The sequence below is a fragment of the Lissotriton vulgaris genome, chromosome 8 (assembly GCF_964263255.1).
Source record: "Lissotriton vulgaris chromosome 8, aLisVul1.2, whole genome shotgun sequence".
In the NCBI taxonomy this organism is placed as follows: Eukaryota; Metazoa; Chordata; class Amphibia; order Caudata; family Salamandridae; genus Lissotriton; species Lissotriton vulgaris.
The window spans coordinates 1,372,013,618-1,372,039,989 of record NC_141696.1 but is presented as its reverse complement, the minus strand read 5'-3'; the positions used below and the strand labels follow the sequence as shown (position 1 = coordinate 1,372,039,989).

The following is a 26,372-nucleotide window of genomic DNA, read 5'->3' as shown; positions in this document are numbered from 1 at the left end:
ACGCTAAGGCTTACCCTGACCTGAGGAGTGTGTGTGTGGTAAAACTCACGGTTTTACCCAGTGGGCGCTACCGGAATTTCCAAGAGCCCTAATGTGAAAAAAGAAATGGCTTCAAGTCATGGGGTCCGCGGCAGAGGATTATTTGCCATGTAACATTTTTTTACAGGGGGTGCCCCTCACTCGACCTATAGTGCAGACGTCCGCGTCCCGAATGTTGTCGACCATTTATTCACATTTAATCTAGGATTTAGCTGACTCACTTTATAGGCCAGCACGTGTCCGTTCCACTTATTTTTAATGATTGCTGGCTGCCCTTTTATTAAAATTATTTCAGGGTGCAGCTCGCCATCTTTTAATTTCCACACTACTCACCTCCTTTTTTGCACTATCACACAGTCCAAGATAACCCGCTCTGCTGTAATTCAGGCGTCGCAGCACACCAGGGAGACATTTGGTTTCCCTGGTGGGAACCCGATGATGAAGCATGTCACCAACTAGGTTGGTGAGTGAGGGTTCTTTTAAAAAACAAAAGTTTTTTCCCCATCACACCCAGCCCCTGATTTAGTTTCACATTTTGTGTTTTTATGCGCCAATAGTCACTCTTTTGTTGTTGGAAAGAATCTATTTGGGGAAGAAGAGTGATTCCCTTTCCCTTCCTCTTCTGTTGTTTGATACATAATGAGTAAGATAGGCAATGCTGATTGGATGAATAGTATATCTGGTTTTAATATTATTTGTATTCAAGAAACCTGGTGCACAAGTCCAATATTTGTAGAAGGGTTTTCTACACATTTTTTGGAGCTATAGCGTCTCAGGTTGGGTGAGCTAAAGGAGGGCTCCAGGTTCTTATTTCTAATAACATTTCTGTGAATGTTAAGAAAATTTCAGCAGTAGTCCCACACTCTGAAATATTGTGGTTGAATAAAAAAGGAGGAAGAGATTTGGTATTAGTGATTTTTTACAACAATATTTTGATGTCACACGTAGTAGAGAGGCTACAGCATTTAATCATGGCCTTGAAGTCTTTTAACGTTTTATCCATGGAAACATTGTATTATTATAGGCTTGTGTACTATCCGCTACACAGGCATGCAGAAACACTTACCAGGAAGGGGTGGGGAATGACCACTTTTGCCATAATGAGTTTGGGGATGCATTGAAATCTATAATTTCTAAATACAATCTACAGTTACTGAGGTGTGGCTGTAATGCTTATGGGGAGTAAGTTCCATGATTTCACTATAAGAAATTTGTTGACAATCATTGATCATGTACTGGCATCTGCTTGAGCTAATATCATGTGTGGTACCCTCAGTATCATACCCTCAGCTCTAACTGATCACAATCCTATTATATCACCCTTTCTTTTTTGGGGCAAGAATTGTGATTCATTTCCTATAGTGAATAGTATTATTCCCAATAGGAATAATGATGTAAGAATTACGTGGGTGGGCATTGACCCTAGCAAAATTCTACAAAAAATAGTATTGACTAATTTCATGGAAATTAGTTATTGCCTCCAGCAAAATGTTTCACCAAATTTGCTGGTGGAAAATTGAAACCATATTATTAGTTCTATAAACTCATATCTGACCCGTTGCCTGAATGCATTGCTGAATAATAAAAGGGGATATTTTGACCATGCCTGTATCCAGGGATTCTGGTCATTGAAATATGTTTGTAGTTCCACATGGGATACTCTGGTTATTAAGTTTCTTCGGCAACAAAATAAACAGGCCCTGGCTATAATGAAAAAAACACTTCAGGCTGAAGCATGGGATGATTTGGCTCTTGCCGCAGAAAATAAGGACACCAAGTTATTCTGGAATACATTTAATGCACCTTATTTTTAATTATGATATTCCGGAGCTTTGTTCTTTTGTTCCTTGTGATACAAGGGTGTTAAATGTGTCTGAAATATTTAGACAGAGTAGTGGGGATGAGAAAGGTGGAGTCCGGGAGGGGGAGGGGGGTTTGTGTGAATTGGGACCCCTCCCATTGAATATCACATATGAAGAAGTCCTTTTGGCAAATCCAGTCCAGTGTTGAGGGGACGGGCCCCCAGCCCAGACGGGGTACCAGTAGATGTTTTCAAACCTGCCACTGAACTCTGGGGCCTATCCTAACTAGGGTGTTTAATGCAGCTGCTATAGATATAATTCCACATTCCTGCAGCATATCTACTATTGTGCCTATATATAAAAAGGGGGATAAAGCAGATCCTAAAAATTGTCGCACAATTTCCCTCCTGGACTCCTCAGCGATAAAGTAATCAGTAGAGTTTTATTAATAAGGCTGGAGGAATGGATACAAGAACAATCTATTTTATCCCCTGTACAGTCTGGTTTAATGAAGCAGTTGGAGACTGCAACACAACGTAATAATCTGTAGTTAATAATAAGGTAATATAAATGATGGGATCTCCCCTACTTGCATCACTGATCACGGCATTGCTGCTCTACATAGAGGAGATTACACTCGCCTACAGGAAATATGTAGTGCTAGGGCTACTGTTAGCCAAATGCAAAGTGGCCTTCAGATGGGGTGAGGGGCGGGCACCCAAATTTAAGGACTGGATACAGGACCTACGTTTCTGGCAGGAACAGTCACTGACCTATGTAGAATTACCCCCATTAGCCTCAAGGCCAGAAGATATATAGGAACCCTTACGCATGTTGGCTAATCTGATGCAACTGAGAGGGGCGGGGAACATGGGCACTGGGTAAAGAAATTGAGAGATTGTTTACTAGTTGCAGAGGAGTGCCTAGTCAATGTCTTGCAAGGGTATACACCCGACAACTTAGAATTAGGGTCAGTTATTTGGTTGGTGGGCAGTAGATTTCAAGCTGTCAATGATGTTTACATTTATGTGAACTGTAATGCACGAGTATCGACAAACATGATATACTGTAGATGTTGTAAGATAGGGTTGACGATTGAAGAGAGATGAACAGCAAAGTAGAGTTGACTCAAGATAGGTTTATTGAGTACAGCAGTAACAACCCTATCAGCATGCAAGCTGTGCAACTGTCAACTGACCAGTTGCTTACATTCTTAAGCAACATCATGTTCCACTATCCAGATCCCGTAATCTAGAAACGGTGAGCTATGTTCTAAGTCAGAACCAGGACACTACAGATCTGTTCTTCTTTGTTGTTATATCTGTAATTTGAATAAAAATATTTAATTAAAACGAATAGGGAAATATACTAGAGCTACGTCAGGTGTCCTATATATTTGCTTTGCAGATTTAAGTAGCTCCTTTGATCTGGTCGACCATAATCTTCTTTGGTCAACATTGATTTCTTTAGGTGCACCCAGGCCTAATATTGAATTTCTCTCTCGCCTTGATGAGAATTTATTCAGCCAAGTTCATTTTGGCCCCAGGTGAATGCTCGATTAATTCAAAGTGAAGGGAGGTATTCGACAAGGTTGTGTGCTAGCCCCATTATTGTGCTCTTTTTTTATTAATGGGGTGGATAATCACCTGCAGTCTCTGCAAGTCAACATTCCTCGGGCTGCTCGAATCCTTATACAAGTTCATACGCTGATGATGTTTTTTTACTAGCGAGGACAAAGGTTGCTTGCAGAGACTGATGAGTGCCTTTGGAGAGTTTATAGCCTCTAAGAAAATAGTGATCAACAAATCCGAACCTTTTACCATGGTCTGTGGGCCAAAGCAAAAGCCATGTCAAACCATTTTAATTGAATAATAGCTCTCCCCGAGCACTATGCAACAAATATCAATTCTTTAGAGAAAAGGAAACTAAATCAGATTCTTTCCATATTGTAACACCAAACACCACAAGAGTTTTCTGGAAGAGTACACCCGTTGTCCTCCGCTATGTCAGTACGGTAGTTTTATTTTCCTACTACCGTACTGACATAGCGAGGAGGACGGGTGTACTCTCCCAGAAAACTCTTACATATATTTTAATTGTCTGAACCATAACGACTTGAAGGAGATATCGTATCGTTTATTGATGGGCGAAATGGTGACCGCTTGAAGATAATTTGACGCTATTTAGTCTTATATAATTCTGGATCATAGACAGGTCATACCTGGAATGTGGTGTATGACTTCATGAGGAGTCTTTCATGCCCTGAAGAAGTCAATGGGTGATTGTTTCCCGTGACGAAACATGTTTCGGCTTTGTCTATCTGGCTACATTTTGTATGATTTCAATGAATATTATATGAAGATTGATCATATGACGAAAATTTGCCGTTTATGAAGAGAAGAGAAAATAAAATAAAAGTACTGATTTAAAGAATTTACAATATGGAAAGAATCTGATTTGGTTTCCTTTTCTCTCAAGAATTGATATTTGTTGCATAGTGCTCGGGGACAGCTATTTTTTTATTTTGTATTCTTTGTGTTTTCACAGAGGAGGTTGTGGGGACGCTAGTGGCCGTTTTCCCTCCCTTTCCTGGTGCAATTTACTGTTGAACTTACTGTTTAAATTGGTTTTGCGCAAGACTAACCCAGCCACGCTCTGTGTTCCATTTTTATTGAAACTACCCTAATTATTTCAGTAAACTAATTTTGTTATTTGGGCATTCTTTTTATGGGTAATTGCTCATGGGCACAACAGGTTTTAAATATCAAGCTAAACTGAGTAGGGTTTTGCAGGGGATTTTTAGATTTTCCTCCAAATTAGGCAGTCGACCTATCAAGGAAATGGTTAAAATATATAAGGCTAAAGGAGTGACTACTGCCACATATGGGGCTGGCCTCTGGGGTTAATCCTCCTGTACTGCTTTGCAAGTAGAAGTAAATAGTTTTTTTAACAACTTTTATGTCTACCTTCTTTTGCTTCTAATATTTATTTATTTAGTGTTTTCTAGAGAGCGAAAGTGACCCGTTAGGGTATCAGAGCGCTTTACAGAGATAACAAGTTGTTTACAAAGTTCGGAATAGGAGTTTTAACAAGCTATTACATAAGAAGTGACAGGCGATCATGCATCAACTTGGTTGAATAACAGATTATTTACAATATTCGATCATGAGCACACTCTGCAGAGATAACAAGCTATTTACAGAGAGTAGGAATGGGAGATCAAGGGCACCCTAGAGGGACACAGGGCAAGTGACAGTGAAATACGAAAGATGCACAATGATGAGCAAATGACCATGTTACAAGAACGCAAGGTTACTGCAAAGATATCAAGACCGGCTTACACAGGTGGAGTTCAAGTAAGGAGCAAAAACATTTCGCTAGGCAGCTGAGCTCTCAGTGCACTGAGAGTCTTTATGGTAGGAATTTGCCAATTGGGAAAGTCTTAGCTTCCTTTTTGAATGTTGACAAGGGGGTGGGGGGTGCTGCTGGTCCCTCTGGGTGTAGAATCATTCGAAGAGCCAGGTCTTGAGGTCCTTCTTGAATTGGGTCAGCAACGTGGATTGCCTGAGGTGGAGGGGCAGGGTGTTCGAGGTCTTGGCAATGCGGTAGAAGATGGAATTTTCCCTCCCGTGGGAGGGTTTTCACAGGAGGGTGCACTAGGGGTGGGAAGCATAGGGAGAACAATGTTTTGTCCTCTAGTCAGTAAAAGAAGTGCCTGTTATAAATCATTAAAACAAGGTCCGCCGGGATATCAAATAAGGAAATGGAAGTGGAAGAAGTATGAATAAGAAAGATTTGAAGATTTTGTGTTGGAACGTGAATGGGTTACGGGTTAAAAGAAGGCAGAGAATTATAGCGCAACATTTAAAAGATCAGAGCGCCTAAATTATTGTGTTGCAGAAGACACACCTTTTGAGGCACGAATTAGGAGAATTTCTGTCTAAAAAAATGGGTTGCAAAGTGGGTATCTACCGACCAAACTCACTGTACTAAAGGGATAGTAATAATACTAAGGGTAAACTCAGGGACTGAGCTTCTTAGATATAGAGCTGATGAGGGAGGGCGGGGGATAATTGCATTGATCAAAAGAGCACTAGTGACATATACTCTAGGGAAATACTACAGCACAAATATAGATGATGTAACACGTATAACCAAGCTTTTCTCTAATGTGGTTGACTTCTAATCCCCTATTATTCTTGGTGGGGATTTTAATGTTCTATTGAATAATGATCTTGACAGGTCATCAGTTAGGACTCAAATTACCTCCACCAAGATGAGGGCATATGTTGGACTTGGCCCTTATGGCAGGTTCACCCCTAGACTTTTTGCTTGTAATGGTGACCTGGTGATGGTGATTTTTGGGTTCTGCGCACTTTCACTGTGTCCCAGTGGAAAGTGCGTGCGCACTCTGAGTGCATGTAATGAGATAGGCCTGCCCTCCCATAGGAATGCATGGGGAATGTATGTGTCCCTGGTAGTTCCTGATGCGTGGGGTGTACAGGTTCGAATGTGATATGTGCGAACTCGTGAGAGTGAATGCTTCGCAATGGTGTGTGTTGCATGAGTGTGTCATATGTAGAAATGCCATTTCCAGGAGTTGGCATATTAGTGTAAAATATGCCTGGCGTGTGATTGGCTGGAGCAGGCTGGTGAGCCTGGCTCCAGGAGTCTGGATGGGTCTGCCCCGGTGGTGAGTGGGAGATTAGCATGCTGATGGCTGGGGAGGAGTGTACCTGTGTCCTGAATGGGCTGGGCTTTTCCCTACACAATGCTGGCTCCGCCCCCTGTGGTGCGACTGATGACCCAAGCCCTGCCAGTGAATAGAGAGGGTGGTTGAGGTAAACAGAGTACTTCAAAAGCAGCTGCGACTGGTTTCTCCCCCACCCTGCACCTACAGACAAAGGATTTAGGTGTATAAAAATGGGGCTGTGTCCCCACAGAAACTGTTCTGCTTTTGGATCCTGCCAGAGGGGGCTGTTGCTGCTGCTGGGGCCAGGAGGACCGCCACTTGGAGAAGCGTGGCTCAGTGGTTAGAGGCGGCAGACCCAGAAGCTGAGATCGGCCGTGGACCAGGGTTCGATTCCCCGCCTCGGCGGGTCTCGGGCTCAAAAATTCCATGGAGTCGACAATTCTCGCTCTGGTGCCTACTCGACTCACGGGGTCACACTCTGCGACTCTGGGCAATAGCTTGCTTAATCTCCACTACGGCCCCTCGCGGCGGGATGCCTGGCTTTCACCTTGCGGATACCCAGCCGGGGTATCTCACAGGGGAATACCAGGACGGGTTCCCTAAGCAAGCGCCTTGAGGCCCCTGGGTTAAAGTGCGCTATATAAATCGAAACACATTTACATTTACATTTGCCTGGAGACCCAGTGTGCTGGCTCTGGCCCAGCCTTGCCCCCCCTGCCTGCCTCCCGCCCCTGCTGGAGCTTGTGCTGTGCCTACAGCACTGAGAGCGCTGCTCTCTGAACTTCAGCGCGGGGGAGCGCTGAAACCCCTTTCCTAGCGCTTGAGAGCGCTTCAGTGGGCTCCTAGCGCTGTGAGCGCTGTAATTTATCCTGTGGCGCTTGGGAGCGCCTTGCCTTCGTTGTTAGCGCTTTGGGAGCCCAGCCGGTGCCCACCCGGCATCTGCTGCTTTGGTGGCGCATTTCCGTTTGATGTCCGAGTGCTCACCTCGGATTATTGCCCTTTTTGGAAGCCGGTGCCCACCCGGCATTGCCCCGGTTTATGTAGTTATTCAGAAGCCGGTGCCCACCCGGCATTGCCTCAAGATCACTGCCGCAGCCCAGGGACATCGAAACCGTGGTCGGGCCGCTGCCTAGAGCGACCCGGAAGTCCCGCCTCCATACCTCCAGGGCCGCGCTGCTATTGGCGGTCCCAGAGGAAGTCAGGCGAATTACAGCGGGACGGGGCCAGGCGGAGAAGCAGGAAGCAGCCTGCAGGTCCTGCCGAGGCTCCCGAGTGAGGAGAGCCCCGGACCTCTGCTTGCCGCCGGTGAAGAGGAGCCGTCCCAGAGAGGAGGCCCCGCCTGCCAGAGTCCCGGTGAGTGCGCAGTGTGGCCCAGGGAAGGGGGAGGCGTCGGGGCACATTGCCGGTGCCCGCCCCCCACTCGTGCTCTCTCCCCGAGTGAGGGGAATTGTTGTTGGAGCCCGAGGCTCCTGGGGGGCATATTTGTTGAGGCTCCCCGCCCAAGGTTGAAGAGGAGCCCAGAGAGGCTCCAGTGCGCCCCTATTGTTTCCTGAGCCCACGAGAGGCTCGAGGCGCCCTAGTTGTGGTGCGAGACCCACGGGGGCCCTGGGGGTACCTGTGTTGTTGAGCCCGGAGAGGCTCCCGAGACGGCGCATTTTGTGTTTGAGCCTGAAAGGCTCAAGGGGGCATTTTGATTACTGAGAGCCCACGAGGGGCTCAGGCGCCACCAGTATCTTTAAGAGCCCAGAGAGGCTCAGGGGGACATTTTGTTTCTGCAGAGCCTGTGAGGCTCCCACATCGTGTTCGCCCCACCAGTGTTCAGAGCCTAGAGAGGCTCCCACGTTGGCCCCATCATTTCACCAGTTGCCCATCACTTTGTGGGCAGCTGCCACGTTTAGACCCCCTGACTTTGGGACACAGGGCGTCCTAGCCCTAGAGAGGCCAGTTGGCCTAGGGACAGTCACAGGTGGTGACTTATGTGATTCTGGCGCATTTATGAGTGATGTGCCAATGTGAGTTTTGCGCAATTGTTTTTGCTACATCTCTGAATGTGTTGATACATCATGTGTTTTGCTTCTTTCCCTTTGCTATGTGATTATGCTTAGGTGAGTGCTTTTCCTCCCATAGGTCCTGAGACTAAGGTCCTAGTTACCTGCGTGATTTGCCTAGAGTGATTAGGGTTACGTAGGAGGGGTTTACCCCTTACCAGGAAGTCCTGGTTGTGTGCTACATGCGCAATTTTGATGCTAAAGTCATTTTATGATTTATGTGCTGAGTATTGTTTTTGCTAAGTATTCTTTCTACAAGTGCTAAGTTCTAAAAGTGCATACCCATGACAGTGGTCCAGGTGGCCCTGTCCTGTAAAATATCCCTTGTAAATTCTGCCCGTGCCCCTGGCACATTGTAAAGTGTGTGTTTTATCTAATGTATTTTGGTAATACAAAGGCTATTTTTATATATAACCTTGTGTGGAGTTTCCTTTGTGGTGGGCCTTGGGTGTTGTTGCTGGGGTGCGTGCGCAAATACTTAACTCATATCACCTCCAAGTTTAGCCTTGCTGCTCGCGCCACGTTACCTAGAGTGTGAGCAGGGGTTATCTTGGTGTGTAACTCCCTTGCCCTGACTTAGGAGTGGTGGTCGCTGACTGACTTTGGCGCAAGCCCTGGCCAGCCAGGGATCCCATTTCTAACCGCATACTTATTAGATATAATAGAGAATTTGAATTTGTGTCATCCATAGAGTGAAGGGTAGAACTAGAGGTTATTCCTTCTATAGTAAGTAGAATAGGCATTTCTCAAGAATAGATTACCCGTTTATGGATAGGAAGGAAGCGGAGTTCGTAGCCGGGAGATCATTTGCCTATACATCTTTCAGATCATGCAGCATTGTTACTAAAAATTGAGTAAAGAGACTCAAACAATTAGTAGGTGGACGTTGAATAGAAGGATTTTGCTAGAATCTGAGATAATAGAGAAGGTGCGTTGCAACACTGAGGACTTCTTAGGGAATTTGGGGTCAGCACCCATACATACGGTATGGGATATATACAAGGCATAGTTGAGACGTATATTGGGCTAGGGAAGAGAAAAAACACCTTAATAAAATAGCGGAGGAGATAGGTAAAATGGAAAATCTATTAAAAGATAATATAGGCGTAGAAAGAAAGGAATGGGCAGATCAGCTTGAAGAGCTACAGCTGAAGTTCAGAACTACAATGGAAGAGAAAGTAACTGAGCAGTGGGAGGTGGGCAGACCCAGGGATATTATGCAAGGGGAATGCTGTGGGAAGCCCATGGCCTGGAAATTAAAGCTGGATAGAAACCAAAACTTTATAGGGAATATCCTAGAAGGAGATTCTGGACAAATAGTTGAGGATAGCGAAAAAATTAGACCTGAGTTTACTAAATTCTTTCAGGAGCTATAAACAGAAGATCTAAAGGTAACCAAGCAAGAAATACTAGGATGGCTCCTTAGTAAGCAGTTCCTAAACTGACAGAAGCACAGGCCCTCTATCTAGGTTGAGAAATAGATGGTAGCAAAATTCTGGACACTTTGAAAAAGCAAAAGAAGTGGAAAGCTGCTGGCCCAGATGGGATCCCAATCTAAATGTATTCTCTACTATGGAAAGAGATCATCCCTGTGTGGGTCAAATTATTTCATTGTATCCTGATAAATGGGGGTCCCATTCTGTTGACATTGAATGAAGCAGTTATCGCCTTAATTTTGAAGCCAGGCAAGAACCCGGCACATTGCCAATCATTTTGCCCAATATCGTTACTCAATAATGATTCAAAGATATTTTCTGGGGCTTTGGTCGCAGGTTTGAATAAGGTAATGGGGCTGTTGATCCACCAAGATCAAAAAGGGTTTCTCCCTGGGAGAAATATGAATGAGCTTAACTATTCCCTAATTGGTTCTATAGATTTAGCTGTAGCACTTAATGCTCTTCTTGCAATTGTCACACTAGATGCTGCAAAAGCATTTGATCGTGTTAACTGGAAGTATTTAAAGGTCACATTAGAACATTTTGGTCTCAGTAAAAACCTGATAGATACTATTTTTAAAATCTATAGTGCTCCAAAGGCAAATAATCTAGTTAATGATTGCTTGTATACCACTGTGCAAATTGAGAGAGGTACAAGACAGGGTTGTCCTCTGTCTCCTTTTTTGTTTGATCTTTACATGGAGCCTTTTTCCCAAAGTCTAAGGTTAAATGATGAGATTAAACATTTCAAAATTGGTGCATATTCTAGGAAAATCTCGCTTTATGCTGATGACCTTATGGTTTACACCTCAGACGTACTATCAACTTTACCTCAACTTATGACGGAAGTGAGAGAATTTGGTAAATTGGCAGGTTATGCGGCAAATGATGAAAAAACTGAAGTAATGATTTGGAACCAAGACAGTGGACAAATAAAATGCGTGGAGGAACTAAGATACCAGCGGATTAAAATAATGAGAGATCTAGGGAAGATAGCAACTGTTTATTTGGAGAAAGTAGGAAAAGAGATAGACGTACTTTTAAAAAGATGGAATAATTTTCCACTTACGATATATGGCCGTATTAATTTGGTGAAAATGTCCATCCTTCCAAAACTCACCTTTCTCTTTGATAAAATCCCTTTGTACTTTGAAAAGAAAACTATTTTAAAGCTACAGGGGAAGATCTCCTCCTTCATATGGGCAAGAAGAGGAATACGCCTCTCATGGAAAAAGCTGAGACGGAAAATGGGACTGGGAGGTATGGATTTTCCCGACCTCCAGATCTATTGCTGGGCGTTCCAACTTAAAAATGGCAGAATGCTTTTACAAAGGCCTGATGACTCTTTAATAGGGGTTATGTTTAAATCTATGCTAGTCGGCCTCCCTGAGGAGGGTTTCTCTTATAAATATGGGGCCTCAACATTTTTCTAAAAAGTCAGACTAAAATGTTTACAGTCAGCTGCAAGAACTTGGTATGAGATAAGATCGGTTCTGGGGAAACCCTACTACAACAGTCTATCCCCTATATGGGACTCTCCAGGCACGCCTGAATGTCTATTAGATAGCCTAGCAAAACCATTGAATAAGTTAGATGTTAGGCAGTGGGGTCAATTGATAGATGATGGACAAAAGCTAACTTGAATCTACTGGTTCGATAAGACAAATGGTGCAATATCTAGATTTAAAATTTACCAGATCAATTCCTGGCTCAAGAGTCTGAACGGACTGGAAAGAGTTTCAAAACAAATGGAGTTGGAACTTCAGATTGTAGCGGCAAGAAAAAAAGAGGTGGCATTATGGTATCAATTTCTTCTTGACGCAGAGCTGGCAGAAATGAAAACACCACACAGTTTATGGGATGGATGCTTGCCTAACACAGAGCTGGCAGATTTATGGCAAGTATCCTGCTGCACTTGGTGGTTAAATCTGCTGCTTTAAAGAAAAAACACTTTTTTAACTTGCACAGAATCTACTGGACAACAAAAAGGTTGGAAAAGATTAAAGGAAGTACAGATCTAAGGTGTACGCGATGTGGTTGCGGAGATGCTGATGACGTACATGTTTGCCAACTGCTCTAAATTGGGAGGAATCTGGTCAGCAGTGGGTAAGACCATATCGCGCTCTGTGGGTGTCAACGTAGAGTAAGCCCTGATTTAATATGTTTGGGACTTTCCAGAAGATTAAAGATTAATGCGATCTGCAAGTAAATCACTATTATCTGACATTTTGCTTAATACTATTAGCAAGTAGAGAAATTTGTGAACTTTGGGTTCATCCGGAAGCCTCTACCTGGCAAAATTGGAAGAATTCAGTTTAAAAAAAAAAAATAGATAACCCAGTAATTCTGATTAACCTATATCCGATTCTGGGCACTCACGAAGGGCGCATCGACAAGTGCTAATCGGTAGTGACATGAGGACAATAAAAAAAAGAAGAGTGAATTTTCCCTGCTTCTGGTCTTGAGGATCCTGGGGATAGAGGCTAGGGCGAGTTGGGCCCAACGGAGTTGTCTGGCAGGTACGTGGAATGCGAGGTGGTTGCTCAGGTATGCTGGTCCTTCGTCGTAGAGAGCTTTGTAGGCATGTGTGGGGAGCTTGAAGGTGATTCACTTGTTGACTGGGAGCCAGTGGAGTTGTCGGAGGTGTTGCATGATGTGGCTGCAATGGGAGATGTCAAGGACCAGTCTGGCTGTGGCATTTTGGACATTCTATAGTTTCTTGAGCTTTTCTATGTGACGCCGGCATACATTACACCCATGACTGATCTGAGGCAAGCACACTCTGTCCACTGTAGTGCAAGATTGGCTTTTAAAAGATAATGCAGCTATATTTGCAGACTAAGTCCCTCTCTCTGCCTTTCATGACTCTGCCTCCGTTACTTCTCCCCCTTGGGCTCGGGAGGGTGAGATGTGTGTATGGGGTAGTTGTCGTTGGTGGGGTTAGGTTTATTAGCTTTTCTCTTTCACTGTACATTTGTTTTGGAGTAGTCACATGGCTTATTGATGGTAGAAACCAGTTTTGTGGCTAACATGTACATACTGACTGTAATCAGTCTGCTTTATTGATATGGTTGTAAACTGTTTTTGATAAAGCTTATTAAAAGAATAACACAAAAAAGTGCAGGTACTTAGTATCTGAAAGTACTGTAAATTACTACTTGCAATAAACAAAATCATCTTCAAGCATAGCTTGATATGGAGCTTGCAACTGGAAAATAGTAGACTGAAATGGACAAGGGTGTAGGAGACACTACATTTCTTGTGGATGGGGGGGGGTCTTGGACAACCTTGGAGAGAGCCGAACCAACAGTCTCTTATGACTCTAATGTTCTGTGGCTCATAAAATAGGTTCAAGTGGGAAAGCTGGGATTTAAGCCCAGGGTTCCTGATTCATAGCTGCCAAGATTTCAGTTTGCTATGTGTGACATTTTCATAATTTCAGTGCAATTATGAGTGGCATTTTTGACAAGTATGAGTGACACTTTCTCGTTGAGCAAAATAAAGCAATGAAGAAGAGGGAAACATAAATATGGAAAATAACACCCGTTTGAGCAACGAGAAACTCTAAGTACATCTCTTACAACTGCTGTAAATCTCCAGAAACAAAATACCCTTAGCAGCTCCAACTCACACAAAATGTAGGCTATTGTTAAGTTTAAAGGTATTGGGCATGTTTTCAGAACTCAACCTTATAAGCAACGGCCTTTAACTTTACCTGACTGGGATGTGACCAGCCGCATGGAAGAAATGCAAATTGTGCAATTCAACCATTATAGGGTTACATCATTCTGTCTTCATTGAAGGTTCCCTTCTATTCTCTTCTCTCTCCCTTTTCCTTTCTTTTGGCTGTCCTTTCTTTTTCTTTTTTTCTGTCATTCTTTGATGTGATTAGTCTCACGGTAGCCATAAAGGCGCATTTCCCTCAATCGATGTATTCATATGTAAAACTTTACCTAGGATACATTATGGTTACCCTGATATATGATTTCTGTATACCATGTGAAAATCAATAAAGTATTTTGAGAAAAAAAATGGTTAAGCACAGTTAGAGAACAAGTCTCTCAAAAGCCCTGCAGTGTTGTCAATTATCACGCATCAAGTGTGACACTAACTCATTTCAGTGTGGTTCTCCGCATCACCGCACTGAAATGCATTGTCACACATTTGATGCAACTCTCTCTGCTGTCAAAGCGCTAAAAGTACACTACTGGCCATTAGACTCTGCTAGCTTGTGTGCGCGCATTTCCAGTAGCACCATCACAGCAGTGAGGCTGCTACAATGTATCTAAAAACCCTAGTGCTTTCCCGCCCGGCGCGGCGCCAATCACAGCCTGACGTCAGGGACGGGCAGTACGTATGCTACGTTCTGCTGCCACCTTTGGCGCAAACGGGGGTCGTGGCTTCGTAGGCAGACGAGTGGTAAATGGCAGGTCTGCTTGCACCGCAGCGCCATACGGACATGATTGCCTCACGCAAATGGGAGCCTAAACACACGGACTACGACGGATGCTGGAGCCCAGATAAGCAGTCACAACACGGACCGTGTGCAGCTGCTGAAAGAGTATCCAACTGGAAAAGCGTGAAATGAGTTTTCCAGTGCGCGACTGATTACACCAGGCAAAATTTTAATTTTGCGAAATACCAAATATGTGGCGGGTTCCTAACTATCGCAACTGCTGCCAACCCGAGCGGGACACTCCTTAGGAGAGGAGACTGACCTGCCTGCCCGAAACAAGAAAGACGGTCACCCATGCACTGGTCACAAGCCGACTGGACTACGGAAACACTCTTTACGCCGGAACCACAGCCAAACTACAGAAAAAACTCCAACGCATCCAAAACGCCTCAGCCACACTCATCCTAGACATCCCCCGCCAAGCTCACATTTCCGGTCACCTGAAAGACTTCCACTGGCTCCCTGTCAACAAGAGAATAACGTTCTGTCTCCTCACCCACGCACACAAAGCCCTCTACGACCTAGGACCCGAATACCTCAACACGCGCCTGTCCTTTTACACCCCCACCCGCCAACTACGATCGTCCAATCAAGCCCTCTCCGCAAATCCACGCATCCAAAGATCCACCATGGGGGGAAGATCCTTCTCCTACTTAGCGGCCAAGACCTGGAATTCTCTCCCCACCCACCTCCGCCTTACACAGACCCACCTCTCCTTCAGAAAACAACTAAAAACCTGAATATTCGATAAGTAATGTACCCCCCTCCCTCAAGCGCCTGGAGAACCTCTGGGTGAGTAGTGCGCTATACAAATTTTAACTTGAACTTGAACCCTCCATCTCAAAGGCGCAAGAAACGGGGCAGCTCAAGATGTGTTAACAAAGCTGCTGGCCGAAGCGATCAGCTTTGAGCCCCCCAGGCACATGTGGAATGGCAGCAGGAAGGTTAGTCACCCGCTTTGACATTTTTATTATTTCATGAACATTGATGCACACACAAGAAACTCAGGAGCCAGTGCTTTTAATCCCATTAGTTATTTCTAAACAGTGTCCCAAGCTCGATGGTGGTATGGTGGCACGATCACACCACACTTAACGGTGGCTGTGGACTCGTGAGATGATCAGTGTGGGACGGTTTTATAGTTTTCTTGTGTACCGCTCATCTCTCCATAGCCCCTCTCTCGCATGGTCTAGTTGACTGGTGAGGTACCATTGATTTCTCAGATATTACGATAAACATCCCTTGCAGCAAGCCCAAAAGTGTGTACCCTCCCATACCTTGCAAAAACACCAAGATCTTGTGTCTTTTTTTACAAGTCCATAACTGCCCCGATTTGCAAATGTCGGCCACTATTTTTTAACTTTTTGATTTGCTACTTGCTCACTTTTCTTTTGGAGTTCGGGCCTATTTTCAGCCCCAGTACAGCTCTGAAAAATAGCAAATTAGACATCTTTGAAGAAAATGTGAAATGCACTAAAATATTTGGAAGAGGCAGTGGAGTAGCAGATCTGAAATGCTAGGAAAGGAGAGAGGAAGTCCGAGAGGCCTGTTCAGAGTTATTAACGCCTTGGTACTTATACCCTCTATCTTGTATCCACGCCCTTTAACTGTTGAGCAATTCAAGCTAAGTGCATTAACACCGTGATCATCTTCCCCGGCCGATGCCACTCGTTTAGAAGGCAACTAATGACTTGAAAGTCACCTATATTAGACTCAGCCATTGAACCCAGTGTGTTAATTTGATATCAGCAACATGTACTTAACTGTAGTAAATTAAAACAAGTGAAAGGGCATGAGTGTATAAGATGTGGTCATTGATAATTTCTTTACCTTTATGTTTTTTGCACACTTTAATACTGTATCCATTGCAAATTGCATTCTATCTAAACAGCTTGAAAAATAATGCCCGATTTTACTGATTTCCTCCTTCTGCGGTTATGGGTCCATTTCAAACATTTAATTTGGTCTTTGCAATGGAGCATAGGAAACATTTTGACAACTTGTACGTGCAGCCATGAATAATTTCTGCCTGTGTTTCTTGTTGGAGGGAATCTTGTGAGTTTTTGCAGATAACGTTCCACTCTTTCAGTGGCTCAAAAGAACACCTCCTACATGGATGTTATCGTGTGAGCGACTGACTCTTTCAATCTGCTCGGCTTACATGTTTTGATGATGTTAATTTAAGTGTTGTAACTGACCGTAGAGCACTGCATATTCACTGGATGAAACACTTGATCATTGTCCATGGACGTCACGTGCCTTGCTGCAATACCCATGCTAGGTTATAAGCAGCTGCTTTGATCACTGAGGGTTTCTGCTGCTTTTGGCCTCTCATTCAACTCAAGTAAGTGTCCGTGTGTGGATAATGAAGACCCTACTCTCATCATGCTTACCCATGGCTGTCTCCACAGTTGTATACTTCAGACAAGCACAATTGCTATTACATTTCTGATTGCTACAATGCGATATTGGTGCCCTGAACAGTTGTCTCATTGGTATCAGCATCTTTGCCTTTTATTTCAGGGGTTTTGGGCAGTTCCCAGATATGGTAGTGATTCCCATTGACAAAAGTAATTTAGAATATTTAGCTCTTTCCATGCACTTAATTTTGCTCGTGAGCAAGTGTCACTCATAATTGTTGAATGTCACTCTTAATTACACTGAAATTATGAAAACGTCACACATAGCAATCTTAAACCTTGGCAGCTAGGGCCCTGCTGTATAGCTGTGTCTGTTTGAAGAGCTGTAACACCCCCAGTGGGGCTCCAATACCTATTTATTTGTTGCAAATTATTTAATTGTGGGTCACGGAGGTGTTGAGCCATAATATAATCTCCTGGCTTGACAAAGAGAAGGATTTTGGGAGGGGCTCGCTCAACACTTCAATTACCTCAATTAAATAAAAAACAAAACAAAGAAACCAAAGAGGCATTGGAGTCTGGGCAGTATTTGTTCTACAGGTAAATGCGCTTCAAATAGACCTGTTCTGTTGTTTAATCTTCAATTCCACTTCTGTGAGCACAGTGTCGATTGCAACACCCACTCGAAAATCTGGGGGAGATAAACCCCCCGCCCTTAACCCCCAGGTTTCTACGCCTCTGGAAACGGGGTGACATCCAAACAGAAAAAATATGGTGAAACCCACGGCTATGTTGCAGTAATATAGGGAGGTGCTAACTCTCTACTGAAAGGAATAGTGTGCCATTCCAAAATGGCTGCTTTATTTGCAGACAGCTGAAGGAGTGCTTCCTAGTCGAGTCCGTCTTCCACTCTCATACAAGTGTGAGCTTTATATTATGATCTCAAGACAGCTTCATATATTTTATTTTGGACCACGAATTCTTTTTTTTTTTTATGTTGGTTGCACCTTTGTAACTGAGTTGTCTACGTTTAATTGGATCTTTTTTCCGTGAGAAGACCCGCTGTCACACTGTGTCTGGACCCCGGTTCACAGAACAGGAAGGGCTCGCAACACATCCCAGGAGAGAAAAGAATAGGTAGGATGTGCTGATAGAGAACCGTAATTTGCGTGCTTGGGATGGAACGGGAAAGGCGCGAAGGACACGTTCGGGCCAGGCTCTAAGCACTGTTCTCATAGCCACCACTCTTTCCTCTCGGTGCTGACTCAATGAGCTGTAAATCTTCCTTCTCTACTAATAAACATTTTTCCTTATTCCGGGTTTGCTTCCTAAACACTTAGCAAAACTACTCTTGGAATGAAGTGTGATCACGGCGCAGTTTGACATTCATGCTCGCACTTGTTACAAATACACGCATTTCATGTTGCGCATGGTTTGAGTGTGGGACTCTCAGACACTCAATTGAGCATATGAAGGCGGTCGGGCTTCTCCTGCTTAACCATTTACCGAATAGGTGTTACATGGACATTGCTACGTCTCCCAATGTCATGGGAGACTTCTGGCTTTTTAACCAACAGTAGCTTTTAGAATGGAACTTGTATTAAGGTGGACAAAGCAAACACAAGGAGATGATGGACAGAGTGCTGAAACTTTTCAAACACTCATCCCCAGTCATAGATCTGGGTTGACTCCATCATCATCATTAGCTCACTTTGTCACCCCAGTTTAGACACAACTATATGCAAATCAGTCTTGACCCTGTGCCTCATGGGAACAGTCCAGTCCGAATTTCCAAGTCATGTCTTCCCTGGACCAAACTGGGGTGGCGTAGTGGGCAAAAGAACAATGGATTTTACACAGATCTTTTGACTGGGGGAGAATGTTTGCATTGTCAGCATTCTGTCAATCACTTGTTTGCTGTAAAACTTTTTGCCCTAAGTGGGATGGGTATGCCCAGACGTGGGTCCCTCGCTCACTGTGCCGCTGGATTTAAGCTAGCCTGGCTGAAGAAGGGTGACATACCGTGAAACCGGTCCCAGGATGCTTGTTTCCGGTCCAGGGAGTACCTGGCCTGGCAGTTCGGTCTGGACTGTTCCCATGGGGCACAGGGTCAAGACCGAGTTACATATGGTTGGGTCCAAATTGGGGTGGCGTAGTGGGCAAAAAAAGATGGATTTAACCCAGATCTTTTGACTGGGGAAGAATGTTTGCATTGTCAGCATTTCGTCCATCATTTGTTTGCTGTAACAATTTTCGCCCTAAGTGGGATGGGTATGCCCAGATGTCGGTCTCTTGCTCACTGTGCCACTGGATTCAAGCTAGCCTGGCTGAAGAAGGGTGACATACCCCGAAACCGGTCCCGGGATGCTTGTTTCCCGTCCAGTGAAGACCTGGCCTGGTAGTTCGGTCTGGACTGTTCCCATGGGGCACAGGGTCAAGACTGATTTGCATATGGCTGGGTCCAAACTGGGGTGGCGTAGTGGGCAAAAGAACAATGGATTTAACCCAGATCTTTTGACTGGGGGAGAATGTTTACATTGTCAGCATTAACACTGGATTCAAGCTAGCCTGGCTGATGAAGGGTGATATACCCCGAAACCGGTCCCGGGATGCTTGTTTCCGGTCCAGGGAAGGCCTGGCTTGGCAGTTCGGGCTGGACTGTTCCCATGAGACACAAGGCCTAGACTGATTTGCAAATAGCTGGGTCTGAACTGTGGTGGCGAAGTGAGCTAAAGAATGATGATGGATTCAAACCAGATCTGTGACTGGGGGTGAGTGTCTGAAAAGTTTCAGCGCTCCGTCCATCATCTCCTAATGTTTGTAGAGTGTAGTGATGCAGAGAGGAGTGGTGCAGAGTAAAGTGGCATAGAGTGTAGTTGTAAAGAATACAGTGGCATATAGTGAAGTGCTGCTGAGCAGAGTGGTGTAGAGTAGAATTGCATACAGTGCAGTGGCTTAGAGTGGTGTAGAGTAGATTGGCATAAAGTGCAGTTGTGTAAAGTGGTGCAGAATAGAGTGTAGTAGAATGCAGTGGCATGGAGTGGTGCAGGATAGAGTGCAGTGGTTCAGAGTAGATTAGAGTGGTGTACAGTGGATTGGCGTTGAATATAGGGGCATAGAGTGGAGTGGTACAGAGTAGAGTGCATTGGCATACTGTGCAATGTTGCAGAGTGGCATTAGAGTGAAATGACATAGAGTGGAGTTGTGCAGAGTAAAGTGGAGTGGCCTAGACTGCAGTGGTGTTGAGTAGAGTGGTGTATAGTGCTTTGGCATAGAGTAGAGTGCTGAAGAGTAGAGAGGCATAGAGTGAAGTGATATAGAGTGGAGTGGCGTTGAATAGAGTAAACCTGGTGTGGTAGCATACTGCCATTACAGACAACACCGTTTGAATTGAAATGACTATTACATTTGCACATATATACAGTTTTATGATATAGTGCACAAATGATAATGTGTGGAAACAGGATCACTTACTGTATTGATTTGTTTTGATCATATTAAAGAATCTGTTTCCAACATACTTCAGAATTTAAAAATGTCCTTCATTTGTTCTTTGCTAATTCTGAAATGTTCAGAAAAATTTTCACACTTCATTTAAATGTTGTTCAAGTACCGAAAATAATTTACCACCTCCCAATTATAGTTATATTCACAACCAATCCCATTCCCATTACCAATAATTAGTCGGTTGGCAGTGCAGAAGGTCCAATCGTTTATTATAACAAACAAAACTGTGCCAGAGGAGCTCCTTGCGACCTAACCCCACGAGGTCCGCCAAGAAGACTGCTGGCACATTATCAGAACATCACATATATGCAGTTACAGTCTCAAAACCGTTACCCAAGATGGAAAAATACAAATTGGTACAGGTTGGTGCATAAGGAAAGACCATATATGGGAGACAAAGCGCTCTTGGTTTAGCTCATCCTAGATTAGCAAGGTCGTACGGGTGACTCCCTTCTGCTAACTCCGAGACAGTCCGCCCTGCACCCCTCCCGGAATGTGCCCATCGGGCCTCCTCCTGCTACCTATAACCTTGACAGGCCTAACGAGCTGAGACAGCAGTATTGCAACAGTTGGGCTGTTCTCAGGGGAACGACTTCGGTGTAAGAATAGAATACGGTGTGCTAATGTAGGGCTTCGAGCGAGGCCACAAAATGGCGTCTGTCAAGTCAAGCAAGTGTAAAACGTGCAAAGCAGTGTATGTTAGAACCCTATGTTACTGTAATTCGAGTGTATGCTAGTGTTTGCGTACTTAGTGGTGAGTAATCTAGAGACATCATGATAATTCTAAATAATCGATTATGCGCTACATAACCGGAAATCAATTCCGGTTCCTCAGTGTCGTGTGCTAGGAAAAAACACCCCTTTCCTCTGCCCACTGTATCCAGAAGATTGTAACATAAGTCTAACTTTAGAGTCGGGGCAAGAAAAGTAAACGAAAAGTTCCCTTGGGAAGACCGAGCCTGACATTTGACCTTTGTCTTTGAATGCCCAGCAAATGTGACAAGATAAGAACAAGATTTACAGGCCTGTTAACAGAAAGGAGCGCTCATGGAAGAATACAAGGAGAGGTGGTGTGAAAAGTCTTTGCTTCTTAGAAGGGACAAACTGAATCTGGACAGCCTAAAACAAAGCCAGCAAATATAAAGCCAGAAAATGTGAGTTACAAACCACAAAGTCAATGGTAAGCAACGGAAGGAATGCTTTCCCAGGAAAGGTATCTGAATGTACCGAATATGTTTTTAGCAGCTGTCTGGAAGGTTTCCACCTAAAAACAGGGCTGGCTGAAGATGTCACACATGATGTGGGGCACCAGGTCAGCTGTGCCAGCTACACGCTTGTTTACTCAGTTGTTTTTTTCCCATATTCTACTCAAATCAGATTTTATAAAGTGCCAACGACTGAAAAGCTTCTAGGCGCTGCTGAGGTTTCTAGATCACCCCTATGTTATCAGTTTGCCATGTTTCCAATTCTAAGCACTCCATTTACACATTATTTTTTATCAGGTGCTTTAGTCGTTTTTGTTCCATTCAAGCATCAAGACCTCAATTGACAGAATGCGTTGATTTGTTAAATGATTCTCTATTCTTTTGGCCAGTTTATGTGTCAGTTCTTTGAAGCCTTTTAGGTAACCGTTCTCTTTATGAATAACTAAACTACTGAATGACATCACTTCCAAGCGGCAGGGAGGAAAAGAGCACAAGGAAAATCATAAAAGCTGTTGTGAGTAAAGGAACACAAGGACAGTGTTCAGGCAGACTAGAATTCCATGTAATGAAGGTTACCCATAAATCATCTGTGTAGTGTCACGATGTCCCTATTTCTCATTGCAGTCTTGAGAAAATAAAGACGTGATATCTTTTTCACTCCCCATGATGTGATAGCCATGTGATGTCTGTGTGCTATGTCCATCGAGCTTGTATTGAGACAGAATCTTGTCTAGACGTTTTGGCATGTGACAAGCAGCAGAAAGAATCTCTCTACTTAGAGGTTAATGACCAAGGTTCTTGACAAATGTGGAGTGTTGAGATCTTTGATGGGAATATGGAGGTCCAGTTGGGTCCTGAAGCAGGTTTATGGTGGCAGGATGTTATTCCTTGCTCGGGCAATACAGGTATGTTTGGTGTGCCTTTGACTGAGTTGTCAATGGGAGATGGTGTGGTAGTGGTAGACACAGTGGAGAATTTAGATTTTGATCCTCAAACTGGTATTCTCCAATATTTCATTATTTTCGGATGTTCTGCCAAATCATTTTTGTAAATGTATGCATTACTTTGCTCTAGAAGAGCAAGGCATGTATTTCCCAGTGCTGCAGTTTAAGCTTAATCTCTTGCACTTTATTTTAAATGTTCTCCTGTTCTTTATTGGTTAACTGAAAGTGCATGGGGTTTCCCCATGCCTTTCTTTCACCATACTTTCCCATCAAAACTTGATCTTGAAGTATTTCTTAGATCTCAGTCTGTTTAGGTCGAGCAGACCTACCCTCAATGCGTGAGCATTGAAGGTGTCTGCTTCAGACCTATTGTGGCCCGTATTTAGGAATGTGGACAGCTGCCAGACGCGTGCTTTGACGAGGTCAGATTTCACCTCGGGAGCGAGCGTCTGGTAGCTGCGCATGCGCGGTGCAAAGCCCTTGCTCACACACAGACACAGGCAGCCCCCACCCCTCTGCATGCACGCACACACACACACAGGCGCACGCATGCACACGCAGGCATACGGCACAAATACAGGTACACATACAGGCACACTATCCCCTACCTCGCATTCTCTCTCAATCACACACAGACACGCATGCGCACACACATTCCCTCGCGCACACACGCGCGCACACACTCCCCCCTCCTCCCCCCCCAGGCATACACACAGGCACGCACGCACTTCACATCAGCCCTGGGCCCCACTCACCGACTGCGCTCTTCCGGCGGGGCTCCTCACGGCGCGTCTCCTCATCTAAATCGGGGCTCCCTCAGGTCAGAGGAGCCCGCAACAGGCGCCACACTCCTCCTTCTCCCCGGCCCCCTCCTGTGGACCCGGGCTACCCCGGACGGCAGGGCGCTCCATGCGCCGGCAGCTCGCGGACCTCGGGAGGCGGGACTTCCGGTCGGCCGCGAGCGGATTGGCCGGCCGGCCAAGAGCTTCCGGGTCGCCGCGGGCAGCGCTGCGGCACTCTTGCGATCAACACAACATTAGAATTTTACATATTCTACAAATATCTGTGATCTTTTATCCACAGTTGTGTTAAAACATTAGCCTTTAACCAGTTCTATTCCTTCTCTCGGTCCGGACTATCTGGCCACACAAGGAGCTTTCGCTTTTCAGCTAATAAGTCTGTAACCCTCAACATACTGCTCACCAATTTTTTGAAATGCATCTCCTCTCTTACTTCAGATCGCCCTGTATTCATATTTCATTTACTTTTCTTTAGGTAGCAGTAGACTAAACCTTTTCATTTTAAAATTCTATATATAATCTAATATACCTCGAAAAAGAACTTGAAAAATGGGCAGGAGCTGAAGGCAAGTTACTTCTTAGGGAAGCTAGCAGGGGGGCTAGGTAAAGCGGGCCAGAGCGTGGGAAGGACTGGTGAGCGAGCTGATAGCCAGCAGGCAGGACAAAGCAGGCAGGACAATGGTAGTGGGGCAAGCACTCCGCAGCCAGCCTCCCTAGAACAAGGGAGCGGATGAGGAGAACACCTAATCTGAATCTGGCCAACACTGTAACACACACGGAGACCGGAAGCCTGACCCACGAGAACCTAATAACACACAGGGATTGCAAATATCCACTCAAGCGCAACTCCATGGGGGAACGTTTTGTTACAAGGGAATGTTGAGCCAAGAACGCCGGAGAGTAATGATTATGTATAATACGTGCAAAAAGTGCAAAATATGACGTGAACAATAAGCAGTATATACGTGTATCGACTGTCTCGAAAAAAACAAAATCTGGTTGGAAAAAAAAAGTGAATCTGTCACTTACACATCTGCCATTAACTAGATTTCCAAGGTAAGGAGCAACATTTTGGTTTCCACTATAGGTGCTGTTAATACTGTAGCCTTTTCTGCTGTAATCTTTGGGAATTCTAGTTGTGCTATGCTTTGCCTCTAGACATGTTGATCCCTCGCAGACTGTGCTGACTCTGCCCCTCCTGATTATGAAACTCACCAGCGCAGTCACCACGCAGTCTCATCTCTCTGTCTTATGATGTCTGCCCTGCTACCATTTACTTCTGACCCTCACCCCTCCTCACCCTCTCACCCTCACACACCCTCACACCCCCTCACCCTCTCACCCTCCTGCACCCTCACCCTCCTCCACCCTCACCCTCCTGCACCCTCACCCTCCCGCACCCTCACCCTCCGCACCCCGTCACACCCCCGCACCCCGTCACACCCCCGCACCCCGTCACACCCCGCACCCCGTCACACCCCCGCACCCCGTCACACCCCCGCACCCCGTCACACCCCCGCACCCCGTCACACCCCGTCACACCCCCTCACCCCGTCACACCCCCTCACCCCGTCACACCCTCACACCCCCACACCGTCACACCCCCTCACCGTCACACCCCCTCACCGTCACACCCCCTCACCCCGTCACACCCCCTCACCCCGTCACACCCCCTCACCCCGTCACACCCCCTCACCCCGTCACACCCCCTCACCCCGTCACACCCCCGCACCCCGTCACACCACCGCACCCCGTCACACCCCCGCACCCCGTCACGTAAATACAACACATATTGCATTACAAATGCTATAGGTGTCACATTTGCGAAAGTTATAACTATTGGCATTGTAAATGACAAAGCTATTAATTTCGCTATTTTCAAAAACAAAACCTAAATAAAAAAATTGTCATTTACAATACCAATAGCTCAAACTTTCCTAATGCGAGACCTATTGCATTGCAAATGCTTGTTTTCTTGTTGCTGCCCCTGTTATATGGTTCACACTAAAATATGTAGGACTGTGTATTATGACAACAGGACCTCAGACTTCAGGGAGTGAGTCAGTTTACACCATCGGAGAATGTTGGCCCAATTCCTAGCTATCTCACAGTGCCTCACCCGAACCCCTAACCCTTCTGGGGTGGCTGGGGAATTTGGCAACCTTGAACATAACACTCTTATCCCCAATGAAATTGTGGAAACAGATCTTACCCCTATCGTCGCTTACTCATGCACGTCCTTGGTGAAACACAGGAAAGATACGAAGATAGTTTTCTATACATTTATTGAAACAATCGTAGTCTTGCATAGTAAGAATGTGCAGCAATTATTTGGCAGATAAAACAAAGCAAAGTAACCTGCATTATGAACATGTCGAAAAGAATAAACAGTCCAACTATGACAGACTGATTTCTATTTATCTGTATTCTTACCTAATGCTACCCGTATTCTTAGAGCATACTGGGTGTACCATCTGCCTGATCTCTTAGGATAGACTGGGATAGACTGAATGACTTGGTTTGGAGTTGGGTTGGCAATCCCTCTCTGCAGGATCAGCATAGAAGATCACAATTGGTAGAGCTGGAGCCGTCCCAGGACAGTTGTGGCTGGAGTGCCCCCTCTGACCCGCACAGGAACAGTGCAGTGTTAATATAATGAAACCACTGTGTTAGAGATACATCTCTGATGCGTCTAGATGTTAGAAGCTGTTTCCGAGTGGAAACTGTATGTACTAGGATATCTCTTTCTATGTTCAGAGCCTTGAACGAATAGTACAGATTTTGTAGCAGGGAAAGCTTTCTAAAAACAAGCAGCATGTGCAGCTTTACTTAAGATTCATATTGTGGAAAAAAAATATGTAAAAAGTAATAGGGCTAAAACAAAGTCTGCTAAATTTTGTAAAATGTAACACTTAAAGGAGAACCAAAGTGGACCAACGAGGGCCTCAGTACACCCTCGGCTGCCATACATCTCCAAATCTGTGAGCAAACCTTGCTTTATTCCAATTTATTCTTTTGACAGAAGTAATGCCATTTTAAAGTCAGCAAATTTGAAAGCTTCTTCTTTCAAGCAAACAAGCAT

General features: G+C 44.8%; 1 protein-coding gene across 3 annotated transcripts in view; it reads left to right on the top strand.

Annotated features, from left to right (window-relative positions):
* Window positions 1-7,744: 7,744 nt before the first annotated feature.
* The window catches only part of CRYZL1 (crystallin zeta like 1), a 221,858-nt gene continuing 203,230 nt past the window's right edge, over window positions 7,745-26,372 (top strand). The window contains exon 1 of one of the 3 annotated variants that reach the window (XM_086935343.1): window positions 7,745-7,887. The gene's annotated coding sequence lies outside the window, so the exon portion shown is untranslated. Of the gene's footprint in view, window positions 7,888-17,637; window positions 17,972-26,372 lie in introns of those variants that run through there. The other 2 variants (XM_086935341.1, XM_086935342.1) reach the window with 2 other exon arrangements.